The sequence below is a fragment of the Labrus mixtus genome, chromosome 7 (assembly GCF_963584025.1).
Source record: "Labrus mixtus chromosome 7, fLabMix1.1, whole genome shotgun sequence".
Lineage (NCBI taxonomy): Eukaryota > Metazoa > Chordata > Actinopteri > Labriformes > Labridae > Labrus > Labrus mixtus.
Window position 1 is genome coordinate 460,842 of NC_083618.1, and position 6,000 is coordinate 466,841.

Below are 6,000 nucleotides of genomic sequence, written 5' to 3' on the forward strand. Positions count from 1 at the left end.
CTTTAAAGCACACTGCCCTGAGGGAGGCATCATTTTAACCTGATGGGGTCGGCTGAGGTCTGCACTCTGTCAGAGCTTGTGTTCCACCGGCAGGAGGTGGCATGAACATTTAATCATAAAGAAACATTTCCTGAAAAGACTCCGCCCAGGCAAGGTCTTTCATCTATAGAGTATACATCACTAAAATAAAATCCATTAAGATATAGAGAAATGGTAAAATAAGTAAATTATAATGTGAATGTAAAAAACAAATTATATCGATACAAACTCTTTCAAGGCAATATAACATGGCATTCTGGATTTTTACGCATTTAAAAAGATGTAGTCATTCATTTGGCCATATTGAGATATGGCTGCCTACTAGATGCTCAAACACTATATACTGCATACTGCCTACTAACCCGACCATTATAGTAGCCTATGCTGTTAGCAACATACTAAACTATAAATTAACCTGAACCTGAACTATGGGTGATGTGATATATCCGAGCTACAATGAATAAGCTAGCGTCAAGCTAGCACAATCATCAGTCAATAAATAGAATTCAACAACAATAAACATCAGGTCATTACTAATACAGCTATGTAGTCATTTAATATTTGATTCTTAGGAAATCTGACCAAGCTAGGACACATCTGGGCTTTTCATGCATGCACAAAACTGCATACTGTGATTTTGGAATATAACTCTAGTCAATAATGAATGTCAACTTTTTCAAACAGTGATATCCAGTTGGCTAAGCCAAAGACATACTATCACTACTCTATAACAAGTTCAGTAACATCAGTTATATTAGAAACACTACATTAGTTGTTGCTTTCATAAGACAACCATGGCTGTTAGTTACAACCTGGTTAGAACCTACCCTGTTGCTGACCCCATGGTTTATTACTGAGGCATGGCTAGCTAGCAAAACTGCCGACTGTAATGTTGGAACTTGTAGAAACTCCGCTCAGGATGGGAGAACCAAAGATGCCAAAGTGCTCATTGGTTTTGTATCATTCAAGTGCTCGGTAGGAAAGAATATGCTAAAGAACAACAGTGCGTCATTGAGCCTCCCATTTGGTGCCTGCCAAAAAAACTTGAACTTAAAAGTGATTAAAAACTCAAAGCTGATCATTTGTTCTTACTGACATTGTTCCCTTTTTTCCAGATCCTTGCTTGTGTTGTACTTACTCTTTGATGTACGTCACTTTGGATAAAAGCGTCTGTTAAGTGAATTATAGAATTATAGAATTGTAGAAAAACAGTCTAACAGTGTAAATCCATAACACAGTTGACGATCTTGTAGTGTGTTTAGAGACCAATTTCTGATTTTGCTTTTGAGTCATTTGATGCAAGTGATATGAAAATTCAAGTACATTGTTAACTTTACATTTTGTACACATGGAAACATATATGGTATGGGGACTATTTTCTTTATTTCTAAATTTAACTTTGATAATATTTGACTGCAGCCTTTTTTAGGGGACAACTGGGATAGGACAGATAAGAAATTCAGAGACCAGATGGTTTATAGTCTTGTAAATATGTATATTATTTTTCTTGAAATAATGGACTTTCAGTTTTGTTGTTGGTTGTGTAACTGCCCTACAACAGTTGTCATACTGCACCAACTATTAATTTATGTTTCAAACGTCATGCTTCAGAAGTCAGTGGAGTATAATGAAGTTATTGTTCGACAGTGGGTGACAATAATGAGAGGGAACTTCAGCTCATGATCCTGCCCAACGACTTATAGTATCAAATCAGTGGTTAATCCCATTTAGTTGAAACAAAACATAATCCTCTTAGCAAATGAAACTTAGCTTATTAGCAAGCTTTCTATCAACCCATTTAGAGGAATATGGAGGATTATGTTCGCTCCAAATTAGTGTCAAGTTTTCCATTTTAGTCCAAATAGCAAAGGCTCCATTGTGCCTGTGATGGATTTCTCTTCATTTTCCTTTCATTGCTTTCTATTGCAGATGAGTACAAATGTGACAAAGTCTGATGTAGATATCAGTAGAATAGCGAGTCAACCCGAGAGCTTTGTAATATTTCATTGTTCATGTACAGACTTCACCCTCCTCTTAGCTAGCCCAGCCTATGACGCTAACAGAACTGCTGTGTAAAACAGGTATGCTAGCTGTCATGCTAAAAAGAAAGTCAGCATTTTCCAAGGAACTCCAGGAGAGTTACAGCTTCCTTTGAAAAGTGCTTTAAATACGCTGCGTTTTGCACACACTGCAACAGTCCACTTTCAATCACCCACGGTGGAAATACCTACATACAAAACCATATTAAAATGAGCAAACACAAACGGTGGGTACAGTCTGGAGGTAGCACGTAACACTATATATTTCAATGAGGAAAACAACTGTGACAAGGAACTTAAACGTGATGCTCAGGAGGGCAACATTACTTACCACCTTGTGTGATCGGAGGTCACCAATCTGTGGATTGATACGTGTGGGTTCGTGGTAAAAATTACAGTGTCCTGATTTGAACGTTTAAAAATATGGTCACCATAGTCTCAGTTTTTCTCTGCAGCATTATGTGCACAACTACAACATCCAAAAAAAATCCAAAGCCTGGGATACTTGTTTTCATCAGCAAAACGTGAGGTCTTTGTGTAGTAGCCAAGCACAGCTGTATCGGCACATATTTGTAGACCATTTCCTTAGCTTTTTTTTGTACTATTTCCGCATCACTTGATCAAGTGTGTCTTCAAAAAGTTTGAGGCAGAGTTCCAAGGACATGAGTATCTGCAAAGTGGCAACTTCGGGAGACATTTGCTCAGACTTTGCTTTTAGTGATTGATGTTGCTTCTTCTTTACGAGGGTGCAATTAATTGTTGATTGCTAATGAGGCTTGAATGAGTCTCAAGGTGAGTTTTGGTGATATGTCAATAATCAGAGGGAAGTCACTTTTGTCACACAACTTTAGTACTTATCCGTTATAATTAGAAGTATAAGTAATGGCTACTCTAGGACACATATTGGAGCTGCATGGTGCCAGCTGTCCTTTGCATCCTGCTTTTAGTATTTACCAGACATTTGTAGATTGATTAGTAGTTGGTTGTTTAGATCCATTATAGACTTCTGAAGCAATGCAAGAAGAAAGTTTGACAGTCATAAAGTCTTTGATATAAAATACAATGCTAGAAAAGTCTTTGATTAAAAGCCAGACAAATATATAAAAATATGTTTTTGTTTGTTGTTATAGCTAAACAGGACTTGTAAAATGACTTCTTTACAAACTAGCTTGGTCTATACATCCCGTTTTACGCCAAAGTGGAGATTCTAAGTTATTTGATCATAAATGGAAAAAATCTCTAAAAAGTGCATCATAGATTTGATTGTTTTTTTTTCATACTGGATTGAGAGGTGTGCTCAGTCAGTCACAGCAGTAATTGGGGTACATTTAATTTCTTTATTTGATGAATTACTTCCTGTCTAATCAATGCTTAGTTTCATTACAAATAAAGGTTTGGTGTCAGCCACAGCTGCAAGAATGATTCTAAGCTGCACTGATTAACGTTAACTCCAATAATAGGAAACTAACTCATTAAAAAACAACATGAGTTGAATGGATGGCAAAACACACTGACCATGATTTCAATCACTATTATTAATAAGAGTGCGACCCGCAGTATATATCAGCATTAAGTGTTCATATGAGGAAAACATTTGACAGAGTCTGATTGGAAGAGTGTTTCACATCCTGGTTTAATGCAGAAATGTGATCTGAATCTCTAACATCAGACAGTATCCATTCCTTCAACTAACTATGTTATTGAATATGCCCTGTGGAAAACCACAAAATAGATTGCTTCCCAACGTATCATAAAGCATCTCCATCCTTTTATTCGATTTGTGGCCTGTGAGTTAAATTAAGTCTGTAAAAGATTCAAATAAGATTAGCCGTTATTGAATTCTAGGACAAATGTAGCAATGCAACTTTCAGATATGTTGATTCTGACAATATATATAACTTAAACATAGTATATGGAATATATATGAAAAAATGTCATCTAGCGTGATGATGTCTAAAAAGAGAAGCTGAAAAGACTATCCACAGAAGATGTCAATTTGATATTTTTTTGCAGTCTAAGTTATTCCTCAAAGTGACACTGAAGTCTGAGAAAACTCCCTCAAGACCCTGTTTGAGCACCAGAAAGTGATAGAGGTGTTTTGACAGTCCTTCAAAACATAGTTAAACATAACTGATCGAAGCTAAATGGAAACATTGAAGGTTATTCCCTTAGTGTGGTGGAAGAATTGAACGCAGTAAAATGAAAGGGTTATAACAAAGAAATCTAAATATTAACTTTAATGACAAGAATAACTGGAAGCCATACACTTTAGTACAACTGCCATACAGTTTAGGATCTTTACCAATACTCCAACTCCTTCATTTCTCTTTATGCGTGAACCTAAACCTCTTTCATTTAGAGCTTCCTTATCTTAGATTTAATCTCCAGGTATTTTATGTTGAAGTGCTGTGTCATTGCTCCCACAGATTTATCATCTCCAGTCTCCAGCCTTACTTCCTCTGTCACTCCCTAGCAGTAGCAATCTCAGCCATGTAACTTGACCTCTCACATGATAAGTTGGAGTGTCTGTGGATTTTTGTAATGCACAGGTTTGCAAACTATGAGCCTTGCAGGGCTCCTTAATGATCACAAAACAAAGTATTTTAAAATAGTTAAAGGCTCGGACAAAGCCAGCTGCTGCCGGTAGCCACTTTTACATGTTCAGCAGAAAAAAAAAATTGAGTAGAGTCATTTTCACAACCTCTGGACAAATATCGGATTCTAATGGCAATCGATTAGGCCCGGCACAGACTGACTATGTACTTACCTGTAACATGCATGGGCGGTTCTAGGCAGGGGCCAACAGGGGCCAGTGCCCCTGTAACACTGAGCCAATAGGAAGAGCCCCCCTAATAACACACTGTAATTTGACTCAACAACCGGACTCACAATCAAGTATTAAATACTGTTACTGAAACAAATATAAATCATGGTATTTAATGATGTGTGCTATTATTTGGCATAATATATATATTTTGAAAGCGATCATCTTTGTGTTTTTTACACCTGGGTTTAATGTTCCCCTCTGACAAAACAACTGGCCCCAGTTTGGCCCCCTCAGTAAAAGTGGTCTAGAACCGCCACTGGTAACATGACAATAAGTCAGAAATCAAATGTATTGAGAAAAACTTAAACCTAACCTAGCCACGTCAATTATTGATTCTACTGATTAGACAGCAATTACCAAATGCAACTCAACATCATCCTCAATGTGTGAAATTCTGAAATGTGTATGTGCATTCCTCATCAACTCAGTTTGAACTGTATCTGGATGAGGGTGTGAAAAAGAGAAATGAGAAGCCAGAGTGACAGGGGAGGTTTCTGTGGGTTGCCGACTTTATATTTAAGATAGAGCAGACAACACTATATACTTAATGATAAATGTCTTTCTCCTATGAAAGACAAGGACCTTTAAGCCATAACTGGTGATTCATTTTGTTGAAGATAGTAAGGTCATGATGTTCCACCCCAGCATGCTGTGATGGATGAGGAGGGCTCATTTCTAAGCTATTCTATGACTGTGTCTCAGTAGTGGTGGGCTTTTTAGAGGGTTTGAATCATCCATCCTGAGCATGTGGAAAGCCCACGAGTCTCTGCACATGGACATTTATCCCAAACAGAAGTGAAGATAGTTTCCACAATCTGAGTAACGTGTACAAAGGAACAGTGCTGTTGTCATTATCATCTTTAAAACAAGTCTCCAAAAGATGTACTCATTATCTGCAGAAGGGTTCCACCCCCATAAATCTGTGTAAGACACGGTAAACCAGTGTACAGTCAAATTGTCTGACTGACTCTTTTATTGGAGAGTTGGTTTGGATAAGCCACATTGGAATAGAAATACTTTCAGGGACGCGTAATGCAGGCTCCTAATTAGTTCCACTGAGGTTAAGATGCTATCTGGTTTCAAGAGCAGATAGCA